Genomic DNA, 16,549 nt, shown 5'->3' with positions numbered 1-16,549 from the left:
TACCAAGAAGAATAAAAGCAGTGAAAGCCACAGTGGCCAGGGGAGATATCCTGGAGGGGGCAGAGCTTGCATCGAGGAATGATTGCAGCTGATTATCTCGAGGGAGAAAAAGACGGGATGATGAGGGTGATGACTGAAGGAAAGGCAGAAGGACACAAATCGGCAAGGCATGATCTCGTGAAAGGCAAGATATCAGGCCAACTAGAATTCTGGGGAGAGAGGTGGTTCACTGGACAATGAAAGTGGGACCTGGGAAACCAAGAAGAGGAATCTGAACAGAAACTGGAGCAAGGACATTCCATGATGACAGTGATATTTAGTGCAGATGGCCCTGACACTAGTGATTCAGGTGGATTGTAGAGAGTGAAGAAGTGGTCAGACAAGCCAGCTGAAATGTTGCTCAGGATCCTCATGAGGATGATAACGCAAAGGCAGGGGAAGAATGAACTCTAAGCATGTTTTTAAAATCAAAGCCCTCTCATCTGTACTCTTTCTGCTGTGACAGGACCCCAAATCAAAGTAGATCAAACAATATTAGAATTCACTGGCACTTGATGGTTATTGCTAACATTTATTGAGCATTTACAATGCTAATTCTCATATAACCCTGTGAAGTAGGTACTAATAGTACCTTCTATTTTATAGATGAGATAAGTGAGGCACAGAAAAGTCAAGTAACTTGTCCAAGTTCACCTAGGTAGAAAGTTGTAGAGTCTGAATTTTGAAATTGGACTCATCTAACTGGCAATTCCAGGGATGGCGCAGACTTTGAGTGTGGCTGGCTCCAGGGACTCAACAAAGTCAGAACTCTCTGTCTTTCCACATTGGCTCTCATGCCTTCTCTGGTTTGAGCTCTTTCTACTCTAAATAGACTCCCTGCATATAGCTGGGAAGATGCTTCTGGTAGTTGCAAATTCACTTATTCCTAGATTAGTAATTCTAGTAGAGAGAGCATTTATTATAATATCTAATTATGAATTCCAAGAAGGGAATTCTGATTGGTCTCACTGCAGTATAAACCTACCCCTTCGACCAATGACATTTACCAAGGGGATGAAACACCGTGAACTGACAGGCCACAGGTCACATGCTGGTTTCTCAGTGGGGATGGGGTGAGTTATTGTGCTTGACAACCTCATTTCAAATAAGAAAGGGGTAGTTTTCCAAAAGCAATGATGCTGGCTACATGGAAATGATGTAGGTTCACTGTAGAAATAAGAGACCTTTGGAAGAATGAATCCTTACCATTATGTGGCAGAAAATGAAAAGGTAAATGAGAAGCGATGGTAAAAAGCTACCACCATATATGCCCTCAGTGACTGAGAGAATAATGAACTAATTAACAGAGGTGGGAAAATTGGATGGAGAAGGAGGGCTAGTTTCAGGGAGTTTGATCTGAGCATGGCAAACTTGAGGTAGTTAAAGTAGAAATGTGTAGTAAGTAGGTGAGGATTTTCTTCTAGAACTCAGGCTAAGTAAAGGCTTAGGAGTGTAGACAGAGACTTGGGAATTGTGGTTCATGGTTGATTTTCACTTTAATTTTGATTTGTATAGATAATTCTACTTCTGCCTGTCTTAGTAACATTAAATTGAAATTTTATTTATCAGGCACTTAGAAAATACAAAAGACAAACAATCTACAGGCTTTGCAAAAGTCTAGGCTGAGAAACTGAAGCAACCTTTAGATGGAAGCAATGTAGGAAGCCCAAAGAAGTCTAAGAATTTTATGAGGTGGCTGACCTTGTGTAATCAAAAAGACTTAAAAAATCTATAGAAGTTGAAATTGTTACTCAGTCTGTCATGATTTGTTTAATGTCTTTTTGGTGAGCATCAAATGAAGTTTAGTTTCAAGCCCTTGATGATTTAACATTTAATGAATATCTTCCAGAGAAGGTATATTCATGTGATTGTTCAGTTATTTAAAGAAAACTGACAGAGTATCATTTCTATCTACCATTGATATCGACAATACAGTTTTATGTTTTTTCCTTTAGATTCAAGATGGTTAGTCCTTTGTATCAACTTCACATATAGATAGTTCTTTTATTTGGATCATGGTCTTAAAATTTAAAATCATAGATTTGATTTTTTTGAGTTATGAATATGCTCCTGTGAATTTTGAGCTGTGAATACAGTGAAAATACTCCTTCTTGGCCATTAGCTGCATTCCAATTAATTATCTCAGTAATAAGTGCCATTGGCTACAGTTGGCTGGGAATTAGAGATGATCAACAGTTGTACACCAACATTCCTTTATTCACACAATGAAAATATGGAACATCTACTTTGTTCAAGTCACTGTTCTAGGCATTAGGAAAGACTAAAGCAAAGTAAAAATAAATAAAATACAATTCTAGTCCTCCAAAAACCCCAAGTAGTACTATGTATTATTAATAAATAGTATAAAAGAAGCTTTGGGTAAATGATATAGGGATATGGGTACAAAGATGAAGAATCATTCCTGGGGAGACCTGGGGGCTTTCATGGATAAAGTGAAGTTTCCTGGGGCTTTAAAGCAATAGAATAATAGGGTAGGACTTTAGGGGTAGAGTCGCTACTGCATACAAAATCAGAGAAAGGCAAGTAATTTGAGGTATGGAAGGAAAGAGGCTTAACAACAGTTGAGGCTAGAAAGGAAGGTTGGGACATTGATTTTGAACCTTTAGGACAGAAGAAACCATTCTAAGTGTATGTCTTAATAATGGTGAATTACAAAGAACTGTAAAAAAACTTACATAAAATAATTCGATAAGTACCACTAATTATAAAGAAACTTTAATTTTTAACTTCTGTAACATTGCTATTTTGTATATTGAGATTACATAACACAATCTATAATTATAGCTTATCATCTTCATAGTGAATGACTGTTCACTGAAAACTGATTAAAGTTACCACGTTTGCATACTTGAATTTTCTTAAGCTCCTATCATAGGAAGTCCAAGCATGCCCTAGTGTCCCGGAGTGACAATTTAAAAATAAGTTACTGGCTGAGTACAGTGGTTCACACTTATCCCAGCACTTTGGCAGGCCAAGGCAGGAGGATCACTTGAGTGCTGGAGTTCCAGACCAGCCTAGGCAACAAAACAAGACACCCATCTCTACAAAAAACTAAAAAAATTAGCTGGGGTGTGGTGGCGTGACCCACTACAGTCTCCACTACTTGGGAGGCTTTCATAGATACCTAGGAATTCAAGGCTGTTGTGAGCCATGACCATGCCACTGCATGCCAGCCTGAGTGTCAGAGTGAAATTCTGCCTCTAAATAAATAAATAAATAATGGCCAGGTGCGGTGGCTCATGCCTGTAATCCCAGCACTTTGGGAGGCCAAGGTGGGCGGGTCATTAGGTCAAGTGATCAAGACTATCCTAGCCAAAGTGGTGAAACCCCGTTTCTACTAAAAATACAAAAATTAGCTGGGTGTGGTGGCGCATGCCTGTAGTCCCAGCTACTCAGGAGGCTGAGGCAGGAGAATCACTTGAACCTGGGAGGCAGAGGTTGTCACCAGCCGAGATCGCGCCACTGCACTCCAGCTTGGCGACAGAGTGAGACTCCATCTCAAAAAAAAAAATACATATAAAAATAAATAAATAATTAAATATGTTACAGACCAGGTAACTTAATATGTTGATGCAATTGTCTTTTCCTCCCGTCAGCCGATAATTGTCCATATACCATTACAATAGCCAAAATTAGAAAAGAGGAGGAGGGCAAATGATTGAGCAGGGTTGAAAAGGTGGAATGGATTAGATAATTCCCAAACCCGATGAACTGAGGTTTCAACAAATGCCTATTTAACATAATTTAAAGATTACTGACATTGTTATCTCATTTTCAATACAATGGCAGAGTCACTGAAGCTACCTGAAGCTAAAATGTAAAATTAACTTTTGAAAAGAAATTATTTCAGAATCCAGGATTCTACCATCAACAGCAGTTATAACATTTACAAGCCAGAAAAAAAAAAAAAAAGTTACAGAAATGTGGATCTGAGGAATTTGTCGTAAGGAAACACTGACATCCCAGATTTCCCTAGTGTCTGAGCACAATTCCTACAATTCCAGACAATAAGGAGGAACAGTTCAATGAACTGACAGACAAAATACAAACATGTTATGGCAAAGGAACAAGCTGATTTCTCTGTGTCATGAGGTATTGGACTCAGTATAGCCTCATAAATCTAGAAAAACTCAAGAGAAATGCATGTACCTTTAATTTATTTATAGACAAATAATCTCTGGCTTTCCAGTTTCTTCAAAAAGGTTATAAATAACTCTTCAAAGAAAACCAGCTCCTCAGGAGCCTTTTTTGATGAGAAATCTGAAACAACCACACTTTTCTGGAAGACGGATCTATCCGAAAATTCCTCTCCTGTTGTTTTTATCTCTAGCAGCCTCAATAAACGGTTCCTTAAAAAAATAATTTTTTTTTGTCCTCCTTTAGTTGAATGTTTCAGTTAGACACTTTGGGCTAGAAGGAATGGAGATTCACTTAGCAGGGTAAAAGGGGTTAACCATCAGGATGTATACGGGGCAACTAGGAAGATATGGGACTCCACTGAAAGCCAAAAGAGGGCCATTTACCATTATAGGACCTCTACAGACTGAGGGCTGTTAACCCAGAACGTGTCAGAATGGCTTTTGTAGCTCTTTCAACATCTAAATACTCTGGGGGCTGAGTGTGGTGATTTACACCTGTAATCCCAGCACTTTGGGAGGTCGAGGTGGGAGGATTACCTGAGGTCAGGAGTTCCAGACCAGTCTGGCCAACATGCTGAAACCCCATCTCTACTGAAAATACAAAAATTAGCCAGGTGTGGTGGTACATGCCTGTAATCCCAGCTACTCAGGAGGCTGAGGCAGCAGAATTGCTTCAACCTGGGAGGTGGAAGTTGTAGTGAGCCGAGATCTCACCACTGCACTCCAGCCTGGGCAACAGAGCCAGACTCCATCTCAAAAATAAAATAAAATGAAATAAAAATAATAAATAAATAAATAAATAAATACTCTGGAGATTCTGATTCAGTAGATCTGGATGAGGCCCAAGCATTTCCATGAAGAAGCGTCTCACAAGTTGCTTCTGATGGGCAGCTCTGGTGAAGAACTAGCCTTTACTGCACTGGGGCCTCCTGGTTAACACCACTCTGTTGTTTTCACAGATCCAGTTTGATACGATTTGGCTGTGTTAACCCAAATCTCGTCTTGAAAGCTCCCATGATTCCCACGTGTTGTGGGAGGGACCCAGTGGGAGATAACTGAATCATGGGGCGGTTTTCCCCCATACTATTCTTTTGATAGTGAATAAGATTCAAGAGATCTGATGGTTTTATAAGGGAAAACTCCTTTTGCTTGGTTCTTATTCTCTTTTTTGCCTGCTGCCATGTAAGACGTGCCTTTCACCTTCCGCCATGATTGTGAGGCCTCCCCAGCCACATGGAACTGGAGTCTCGCTCTGTCGCCCAGCCTGGACTGCAGTGGCCAGATCTCAGCTCACTGCAAGTTCTGCCTCCCGGGTTTACGCCATTCTCCTGCTTCAGCCTCCCGAGTAGCTGGGACTACAGGCGCCCGCCACCTCGCCCGGCTAGTTTTTTGTATTTTTTTTTTAGTAGAGACGGAGTTTCACCATGTTCGCCAGGATGGTCTTGATCTCCTGACCTCGTGATCTGCCTGTCTCGGCCTCCCAAAGTGCTGGGATTACAGGCTTGAGCCACCGCGCCCGGACTCTTTTTTTTTTTTTTTTTTTTTTAAATAAATTACCTAGTCTCAGGTATGTCTTTATCAGCAGTGTAAAAATGGACTAAAACACAGTTCTTTCTGTTTACTTCTCTTTATGCTTCTAATTAGCTTCCTCAACCTCTATCTTTTCTCTAATTCATAGCTTCTACTTAATCTTTGGTTTGTTCCCTCATTATTTTGATTTATTGGTGTCTGTTCTTGCTGCTAGCAGTCTCATGCTGTACAAGGTCTGAATTCAAATAGATAGAAAAATCCAGAGTAGCTCAGTTTGTCCCTAGTTGATAACTTTATGCTCCAAGCCACCTCATAGGTCATTGACCAGCCCAGGATTGGCTGGGTTGGCTGCCTACCCCTGGTCCAATCAGTTGTGGCTGTGATTAGGGGATGGAAGAGCTGGGCAAATGGCTGTCTCGAGTTCCCGCAACAGGATCAGGGAGCTGAGCTGCCTCCTCAGTGCCTGTGGATCCGGCAGACGTTGTGAATGCATTCTGATAAGCCTCTTCTCAGAGGTTCTCTGGGATTTATTAGACAATATGAAGACAGTGACTTTCAATTTGGAAGATACGATCACCCTTTTAAACATAAAAAATGTCACCCCCACCTGTTTGTTGTACTTGCAGTATCTATGATGAATAAAATACATTATATAATACATAGTACACATACAAAAAGCTGTTTTATCTTTATCAAACGTGGTTTTGTTTGTTGTTTTGTTTTATTTGTTTGTTTGTTTTAGATGGAGTTTTGTTCTTGTTGCCCAGGCTGAAGTGCAGTGGCATGATCTCGGCTCACTGCAACCTCTACCTCCTGGGTTCAAGTGAGTCTCCTGCCTCAGCCCGCCAAGTAGCTGGGATTACAGGTGCATACCACCATGCTCAGCTACTTTTTTGTATTTTTAGTAGAGATGGGGTTTCATCATGTTGGCCAGGCTGGTCTTGAACTCCTGACCTCAGGTGATTCACCTGCCTCGGTCTCCCAAAGTGCAGGGATTACAGGCATGAGCCACTGCGCCCAGCCTAGTGAAGGTTTTACGTGAGTTATTAATCATAAAGTTAATACTTACACTTTAAAGATAATAATACATTTACTATTTATGTATAAAAGGTACATTATTTATTTAATCTACAGAAAATGTATAAACCAAAAATAAAATCCTAAACCCCCCACTGACCTAATGAACTCCCTCTTGGGAAGACCTCAGAAAAACCTTAAAAAGTGAGTTCCCAGCCTATCAGGACAGGAGGTCAGACATACCCTAAACTCCTAAAGAGTTTAGACACAACAACTTACCAGCATTATGTTATAGTAGAGATCATAAGTCTGACAGAACACTCTTTGTGGCAATAAGATACTAAATTATAAACAAGAGGCCCTGCTAGGCAAGGGTTAAGTCATGCACTCTTGCACTTAAAGAATAACTATATTCTGGCATCCAGGAGGCTTTTCTTCTCTGGCAGCTAAACGAGCACTGGCCTTGAGAGACGCAATATTTTAACAATTTGCAGCTCCACCAGATGCTGACTAACTGACCCCCAACCATTTTCCCACAAGCCGTAACTACATCTTTGATTGGACAAGAGACCAATTTCATTAACTTTCTCCTGATAAGACCACTGACCGTGGACTGATTCTGGCCAGTTTACAGAGGCTGCACAGTTGTGTCTTTGTGTCTTGAAAAGAGCAAAATTGTGTCCTGAAAAGACCCAGTTAGGCCTAATTGTAATACATTTAAATGTTTCGTCTCCACCTGCAGGTGAACCTGGGTCGTGTGTAACATGCATGTTTGTTCCCTAGCCTGCATCATGACCACTTTCATGAATGTCTATAGCTCCTGTTGAATATGTATGTTTAGCTAACCCATTCATCAAATATCTTCTACCCCAATGCCTTCTCCTTCAAAGTGCCTGGCTTTCGTGTTAGCCCTCCCAGCTTGCCACATGGCCACCTTGCAGGTTGTAACCCTTTATAAGAAATAAAGTCTCCTTTTCCAAATTTATAGATCTTGTGATTTTTTTTTTTTTTTTTTTTTTTAATTAGCTCAAACGCCTGCATTTGAGCCTCAGGGTCTACTACTTATTTCGGTTCTCAGAACCCATGGTTGTTCTACATTTCCTCCCCTTGAATCTGGGCAGACTTATGACTGATTCAACAAATAGAATACAGTGGAATGATCCTAATTATTTCTGAGGCTGGGTCATAAATTGCTATGGAGTAACTATTAGACACATGTAATATAATGTTGAGAGAGAGGGAGGACCTTGGGGATGATTTCATCAAGCAATTCAATGTTACCCCTAAATCCTGCTTTCCTTCTTTCTCCATTCTGCCATCTGTAATATGTTTATTTCTTTCTAAGTCTGGTTTTCTTCCTAAGTCTGGCTTTCTTCCTGGTCAAAAAATAGCTGCCAACAACTTCTGGGGTAGCATGACTCCTTGGAAAAAGAGGGAGAGAGGGAAAGAGATTTGAGAGAGAAAGGGAAGCTGTAGGAGGAAAAAGCAGCAATCATAGATTAATCCATTGTCAACTACCTTCCAGTGCTGATGTTGAGAAGTCAGGTAGCATTCTCATCCCTTATCATTTTATGTGGCTTTTAAAATTGTGGGAATTTTGGAATCTTTTAATCCGTAGGTTCTAATGTTCTGCCATATTATACCTGGTCATGCATCATTTTCAATCTTTTATTTATACGGAAACTTATGTTCTTTAGTTTAGGGATGTTTTCTTGTGTTATTTCCTTGAAAATTTATTTCTCTCCATTTTCTTCTTCTTTTTTCTTCTCCTGGAATTCTTAATAGTTGGATGTTGGCACTTCTGAATTGGTACCTTAATATTCTAAGTTTTCCCTTTTATCTTTTCTGGGTTTTTTGTTGTTGTTGTTGTTCTTTTTCTTCTAAGAGATTTACTTTGCTTTCTTGTTAAAAATTAAGAGTTAATTCCATTTTTGGATTTTAATTTCCATCACTTTTATTAAAGGATAGCATTCTGTTCCTGTTTCATGAATATGACACTTAGTTTCATCTCCTTGAGAATATTAACCATGACTTCACTGATGTTTTCTACTGCCTTCTGTCTGTTCAAATGAAGTCCTTTTTTGTCCATTTATTTGTTTGTATCTCTATTTTTGTGTGTTTATGCTGAAGTATTTCCTCAAATATCTAGAGATCTTTGGCTATCTCTTCATATTTAACAGTGAGTCATTAGGAAACTGATCAGAGGCTCTATATTGGTGGCCAGATTTTGCCATCAGATACTAGTGAGCTTTGTTATGTGGTAATCAGTTGGTAAGCAAGCTTTTCATTGTGAAAATTCCAAACATGAAAATCGTAGGGTTTTGGGGTTGTTTCTAAAGAGCTCTGTTAATTTCTGCGTGGGTGTATCTTGTGGGTGCAGGCATTCTGGAATCAGGAGAAGAAACTGGAGCCCTACCATTCAATCAGCAAAAGTTACTCACTCCTCTCTTTTCAGCTTTGCTCCCCACCCTTGCTGTCTACTATACTTGGGATGATCTGGTATGGAAATACTTCCTCTCCATTTTTTTGGAGACCTTGATCTCCATGTGTAGGCAGGAGGAGGAAGAGTTACTTGAATTCAAGGGAAGGGTGATGGGACCGGGGGCAGGGCTACCAGTGTAGTGGATAGATGAGCAACCAACCCCCTAATTGCAATCACACACCTTTTTCTTGCCTTAAGAGTTCCCTGAAAATACCAGATATACAAGGGTTCTGAGCCTCATTGGGCCTCTGTGAGGGTAGATTGACTCAATTCCTACTGGTATCCCTATCCGTAGGTCCTTAGGTGGCAGCTTTCTTAAGTCTATTCCTACTCTTCTGTCTGCTCTCCTAACTTCAAAAGATTATTAATGTTGCTCATAAGCTATTGTCACCTGTCATATTTTCTTTGTCCTTGTGAATTTGTGACTTTTTTCATGTATTTGCTGCATTTAAAAATGGTTCAGGAGAAACAATATTAAAATGCTGATTGATTTGCCATACTTATCTGGAAAACCTCTCTCCTTTTTGCAGTCCAAAATGTTTTCTCTAATTTTTTTGCTCTTAGACTCCCAGATTGCAAATGCGGGCAATCCAGAGTTCATTTTTCGCTCTACTTTGTCATCATCGGTGGTGGAGATCACTGTCATGTGACTCTCCAGCATACTAAACATCTGTAGCCCTCTCAAGGCAAGCTCTGCCTGACTTCTGCTGTCTCTCAATCCTTCAGCCTCCAGGGCATCCTGACAGAGATGGGAATCAAGAAAGAAGGTACAATGTGCCAGGAGAAACCCAGGAAGATCTCGTCACTGGGAAATGTGGGATTTAGGCCATTGGGAAATATAACCTAGGCTCGTTATGTTTTATTTCACTTGAGTGTATTCTGAAGAAACAGAAGAGGATATGTAAGAGGAAAAGGTGAAGAAACTGCACATTGTGGCAGAAAATGACAAATCTTGGAACATTTTTTAAAAATGGGAATAAAAACACAAGACAATTTTTTGGGGGCCGATCATAGAATTTATTGGAATAGCTTTATCTAATTGCCATGCAATTCAATACCAATTATGTGTCTCCTTAAATAGGTGCCAAATTAACTTTGAGGAATGCACTATTTGATTAGAATAGTAAACAGTCTACACATATATTCAATATTTATTGTCTGTTGATGTTGTAATCAGCAGAAAAGGAGCTTATTGACAGCTGGCTGCAGAGAGAAGCAAAGAGTATTAGTACAAAGGGCCCTGATAACGATGAAATATTTTTGGAGCTGGAGTCAACTACAGAGTTTAGGACTCTCCATACCAGCCAAGAAGCATTGAGCAGATCAAGGAAATAGATCTTTTGCTTGGAATTGTGGATAAAACTAATAACCTCTAAGTCTTGGTCTCTTCTTATCTGTAATGTAGAGAAAATAATTACTCCTAACTCTTAGGATTATTGTGTGGATTAAACTTCTGAAATATAGTAATTGCTCAATAAAAGTTAGTTGTTGTTATTATTATTTCTTTTGGTAGGAAAATTGTTGCTGGAGTTATAATTGTTACCATTATTTGTTTCATGAAGTTCTGAAGGTAACCTGGGCCTTGAGGGCGACTTATAATAAATGAAGGAGGTAGTCACTGGCCAAGGTGTAATTACATCAGCCTTCAAGGGGAGGAAACAAAGGTCACTGAAAGTTATGGGACTAAATTCAGAGACACATTTACAATTGTTAGCTTCTCCTTTGGTGGATTTTTGTTGGCAGGCCGAATCTCTATCTCTCATAACTCACTGTACTTTTGTCTATCCTACAAAGACTGTTTACTGATGACCCTCCAATGACTACAACAGCACTAGACATACTGGGTGCTTAATAAATAGTTGCTGAATGAATGGATGAATGAACGGATGGATGGATGAATGAATGAGGCAGAAGAGTTTGTTTGCTGTGGTGGTTGTTTTGCGCATCAGAAGCTCATGTGCTATGGTTACTTACAGCTTGAAAGAGCAAGAGAGAAGATGAGTTGGCAATTATTTTCTTTGATTGGGGTGTTCTATAGTTTTTAAAAAATTATCAGTGTTTTGGCAGCTTTTATCATACAATGTTTGGACGATAAATGACTACTTTGTTGCAGAAAGGTAACACATGTCTCCTATATTTTATGAAATAAAAAACCTTTCATCTCATTGCTGAATTTTTAGAGCAATGTTTTATAATTAGAAAAATAGAAATAAACCTTTGCCAAAAGTGAAAAGTTTGGGGACGAATAAAGAGCAATCTAGTCTTAGGTATGTGCGAATCAGGGAACAAGAGCCATACACACACAGGAGTTTGCTGCAGCGGGAGAAAGGGTACTAGCTGTTCTGCCAGAGAGCTGCAGCTGACAGGAGTTCCACCATGGACAGGTCTGGCTGATGAGGCTGTTGTTGAGTAGAACATTCACCAGGTAATTAAAGAATAAGAGTGAAAAATGGAAGATTTGGATAAAGGTGGAATATTAGTGAGGCCTCAGACTCTGGGTTGAGAGAGACTAGATAACAAAGAGAAAACTAGACAGTGAATTAAGATAGGGGAGTTTATGTGGTAGGTTTGGAGCAGAGATATCGATAAAGCAGGAATGGGGCAGCAAGTGGCCTCAAGGAACCATTAGTTTGCGTGTTCTAAGTTAGTACCATGGTTTTCAAAATGGGGTCTATTGTAGTGTCCTCTTGAGGAGCTCAAAGCTGATTGAAACATGCCAGGTATTTTTTTGGTGCTTAGGGACAAGTGACTTTCATTTTACTTAGGGCTAAGAGATGCTTACTAGTAACCTACTAAGAAAGCCAAGGGTTGCTAACATAACTATTTATAAACTAAAAGTAATGTACTATTAGAGTTGATGAAAAATCGAATTCAGTAGTCTACTGACAAGGCTGGTTGACTCCCAATACCACAAGTGTATATGTTGTGAGGGTTGTATGGCATATACACATGATGATGGTTGGAATTCTTACACTTTTTTGAAAGGGTACTTTGTTAACAGTATCATCAACATTTTCTTGAATTGGTCATGATTTTCGGTTGCTACCATTCTGGCTATTTAATGACTAACTGAATTTAGCTTTGTTACTATAAATTTGTTGGTTGTTTGATTAGACATTTGCAAGTAGTGACACATATTTGTAGCAGTGCTATTTGGGGCTTAATTTTTCCCAAAACTAGAACTCGAGATGTAGATAATTCTGTCTACATCTATTCTTTCTACATCTATCTATTCTATCTGCATCTACATCATTCTATCTACATCTATATCTATTGCTAGAGTAGATATATAGAGGAAACCTGCTGTGTTTGCTTATAGAGTGATGGTTTATTTTTATCACTCAGTTCTTTCTCTTATTGAAAATCAGACTTGGTGGAGCATGGGGTCATTTTCCTTACTTGGATGAACTATAGTCCAAATAGTTTGAGATACAATGTTTAGGCTGGGTGTGGTTGCTGATGCCTGTAATCCCAGCACTTTGGGAGGCTGTGGTGGGAGGCTTTCTTGAGACTAGGAGTTCGAGACCAGTGTATACAACATAGTGAGACCTTGTCTCTACAAAATAAATAAATAAATAAATAAATAAATAAATAAATAGCCGGGTGTCTACTTGTATGTTGGTGATATTTAGGGAAATGTCCTAAAGAGCCAAAATTCCATTGAAAATTATTAGGTTACTATAAAAGTCTTAACTTCACTTTTATTATCAAATACTTGGAAGTGTAGGTGTCGTGATTCAGGAAGACTTGACTACAAAGCATGCAGATAGACCAGTGTGAGGCAGGAGAAAAAACGAGACAGCACGGATCTGGTAAATCTGGGGCTAAGGAAGCAAACAACCCTGTAGCTTGGGTTTCTAAGAACATGGTGTCTGGGGAGGTGGGAAATTCCAAATTGAGTGAATTAGGATATCAATTCCTATAATCCAGGTAGTCTGACATTGGAGGTTACTTGAATCCAGAATTTGAGTCCAGATTCCTAGATTGTTAACTGAGCAAAAACCTAGATGGCCCTAGACTATTTATATTCCAGGTCTAATTACTCCCTGCTGCGGTTTGGGCTCAACCCAACCCAAATCTAAACATGACAACATATGAAGAGAGGGACAAGAATGCTGGGAATGAAGATCTGAGCCCAGGAATGATTTTCTGGACAGGTTTAGGTGTTCTCAGTGGTTTTTTTTATGCAGTGGCCCATGTAATGGGAGACGGGGGTGAGGGGCAGGGAGGAGAGACTAGAAAAAGGCCCTCCAAAGCAACTTACTAGCCTCTCTTTTAGGATCTGCCAGAATCCAAGACGACTCTTCATTTTGGGCTACACTACAGGTTTCTTTCAAATACAATAGGACAAAAATTGAAGAACACCAAGACATACAGAAGTGCGAAAGAGTTCTTTCTCCTTTTGTTCCCCATCAAATCAAGTGCTAAGTATTCAAGTATTACCTGCATTGCTTTCAGCCCTCTTCCAGATGTGGATAGCTGTGATAGGCCTGCATCCTAGAGCAGGGTGTGGTTCATTTAGACAGGCGGCGAACACAAGGCAGTTCTGCCCACCTGGGCAACAGTTTCAGCTGTGTGGGGAGGATTATGACCTTGTTATCACCTCCTTGGGGCAGAAATCATGGGCCCATGTGATGTTCTACGATTGTTTTTCTTTATTTGAGATACAGAATGGAAACATTTCTTCCCAATTTATTTATAGAGACACAAACATCAAAAGGACAAGAAAGATTTCTTTAAAAAGAATTTTTAAGCCAGAGATTTGCAGGTGTTACATTTTCTTTCATTGCAACCTGTCTCTAGGGAAGGTGTGAAAGATCTTGGCACACTTCTTTTACTAACGGTGGTCACAGCCCATCTGGGAGGAAAAATCAGTACGCAGTAATGTCAGATATCTCAAGGCTCAATTAGGAGGTTTTCCTGAGTCTCCAATATTTCTCTCTGGAGGGTCTCATCTGCTGCACACCACCATCCTTCACACCAGAACAGGAGCCCCAACAATGCAGGGATTCTTTTGGTGTGTTTCGTTCAGAGTTGTGTCTTCAGTGACTAAAACAATACCGGGCACATAATAGGTGCTAAATAAAAATTGTTGAACAAACGAACAAATGCCCTTCACCTCATTCATCATGAATGGAGGTGATAATATATAGCTAACATTTATTAATATTTTACTACATACTTGGCAATGTACTAACTACTTTACAAACTTTTTTTTTTGAGACAGAGTCTCACTCTGTCTCCAGGCTGGAGTGCAGTGGCATGATCTTGCTCACTGCAGCCTCTGCCTCCCAGGTTCAAGCGATTCTCCTGCCTCAGCCTCCTGAGTAGATGGGACCACTGGTGTGTGCCACCATGCCCAGTTAATTTTTGTATTTTTAGCAGAAATGGGGTTTCACCATGTTGACCAGGATGGTCTCAACTTGACCTCGTGATCTGCCCACCTCGGCCTCCTGAAATGCTGGGATTATAGGCGTGAGCCACAAACGGTATTATTATTATTATTTATTTATTTATTTTAGAAAAAAAGTTTTATTATTAAGATAATTTAAAAGAAGACATTAATAGAAAATGAAAATAAATTATGAACCCTGTCAAACCCTTTCAATTCAATGTTCTAGTTCTTCATTTCCTAGATACAACTCTGTACCGTGGTCATAATTTTTCCGTCTCGTGAATAGGAGGAAAAATGATAGGAGTGGAGACTATCCCGAGGAATACTTTTGAGATTAGTGGATAGGTGTTCAATGAATAAGTCAAGTATATCTAAAGAAACACTGAACGTACATGTATATCACAGTCAGTATCTCATATCGTGAACAGTTAGTCAAAATAGCTTTCTCTTCCCTAACCATTTTGCCATACTACAATGATCTACTTAAAATACAAATTTCACAACTGCAATGATTCTTTACTGCCCACAATTAATGCACTGTTTCATAAACTATGTTCTACCAATTATACATTGCCTATATATGTTTAATCGTCACTATAAAGAAATAATGAACAGGCGTGGTGGCTCATGCCTGTAATCCCAGCACCTTGGGAGACCGAGGCAGGGGAACCACTTGAGCCCAGGAGTTTTGACAGCAGCCTGGGAAACAGAGTGAGGCCTTTTGGCTACAAAAAAATTAAAAAAAAAAAAATTATCAGGGTGTGGTGGCACGTGCCTGAAGTCCCAGCTATTTAAGAGGATGAGGTGGGAGGATCGAGTTGAGCCCAGGAGCTTGAGGCTGCAGTGAGCCAAGATCATGCCACTGCACTCCTGGGCAAGCCCTTGTCTTCAAAAAACAAAAAAAAATTAAGAAAAGTAACGTGTTGAACAAACATCAAGTATGAAGTATACTAATACAGTGGATAAATGCTACTCCAACTCTGATCCACTGACTGCCAGGATCAGCATGACACTGCAGATGAAACTCAAGAATCTTTCAAAAGAGGCTATCCAGCTGATTGTTCTGAATGTGAAAGTTTTAGAAGCACTGTTCCAGAGGATGAAAATGAGGGGACCTAATTTCTTCTCTCTTAGGAATCTTACCCACAAAAAGGTATTGCAAGCATCTGTTGTGGAGCTGGAATTCTTAAAACCTCTCAAAGCATGCTGTGTGAATAAAAGGACAGTGTTCAGATTTCTGACTCTAACAGACCATCTAGCCATGGAAGCCTACAGCCCTTTTAAAAGATGTACTTTCAATGCAAAAACACTATTTTATTTAATCTTTACAACACCCAATGAAGTACGTATTAATAATGATACTATTATTATTATTCCCACTTTATATTCTGAGACTAAGGGAATCTAGTAAACCCCAAAGTTATTATGCTAGGAAGAAGCATAAGTGGGAGTCTGAGTGCTCCAATCCTATTCAGTGCTGTCCTCAAGAAGGTTACAATCCAGTTAGGATGATGAAATTGATGCTAGTGAAACAATTAGTCTTCCTACTTTCTCTATCAGTGCTTTTGTTTTCCATTCAGGGCAGATGAATCATCTGAGGATCTTGTTAAAGTGCAAGTTCTGTTTCAGTATGTGCGAAGTGAGTCACAAAATACTGCCGGTCTAAAAAGCTCCCAGGTGATGCCAACACTGCTGGCCCCCAGAATATGCTTTGAGAAACAAGTTTACATCCCCTTTTCCCTTCTCAGGCGTTGCTGTTGCTGGAGGCTTCTGTGGTCTAGGGCAATATGCCCCCAAATACCTCTAACAAAGTGACTCTCATCTTCCTAGTTCTCACAATACTTATAGAACACTGGAAGTATTCTTCATTTAGGGTTTTTGATTAAGTAGATTCACTTTTTTTTTTTTTTTTTTTTTTTTTTTTTG

Source organism: Rhinopithecus bieti, unplaced genomic scaffold (assembly GCF_001698545.2).
Source record: "Rhinopithecus bieti isolate Rb0 unplaced genomic scaffold, ASM169854v2 scaffold_31173, whole genome shotgun sequence".
NCBI lineage: Eukaryota > Metazoa > Chordata > Mammalia > Primates > Cercopithecidae > Rhinopithecus > Rhinopithecus bieti.
This window is presented reverse-complemented; position numbering follows the sequence as displayed.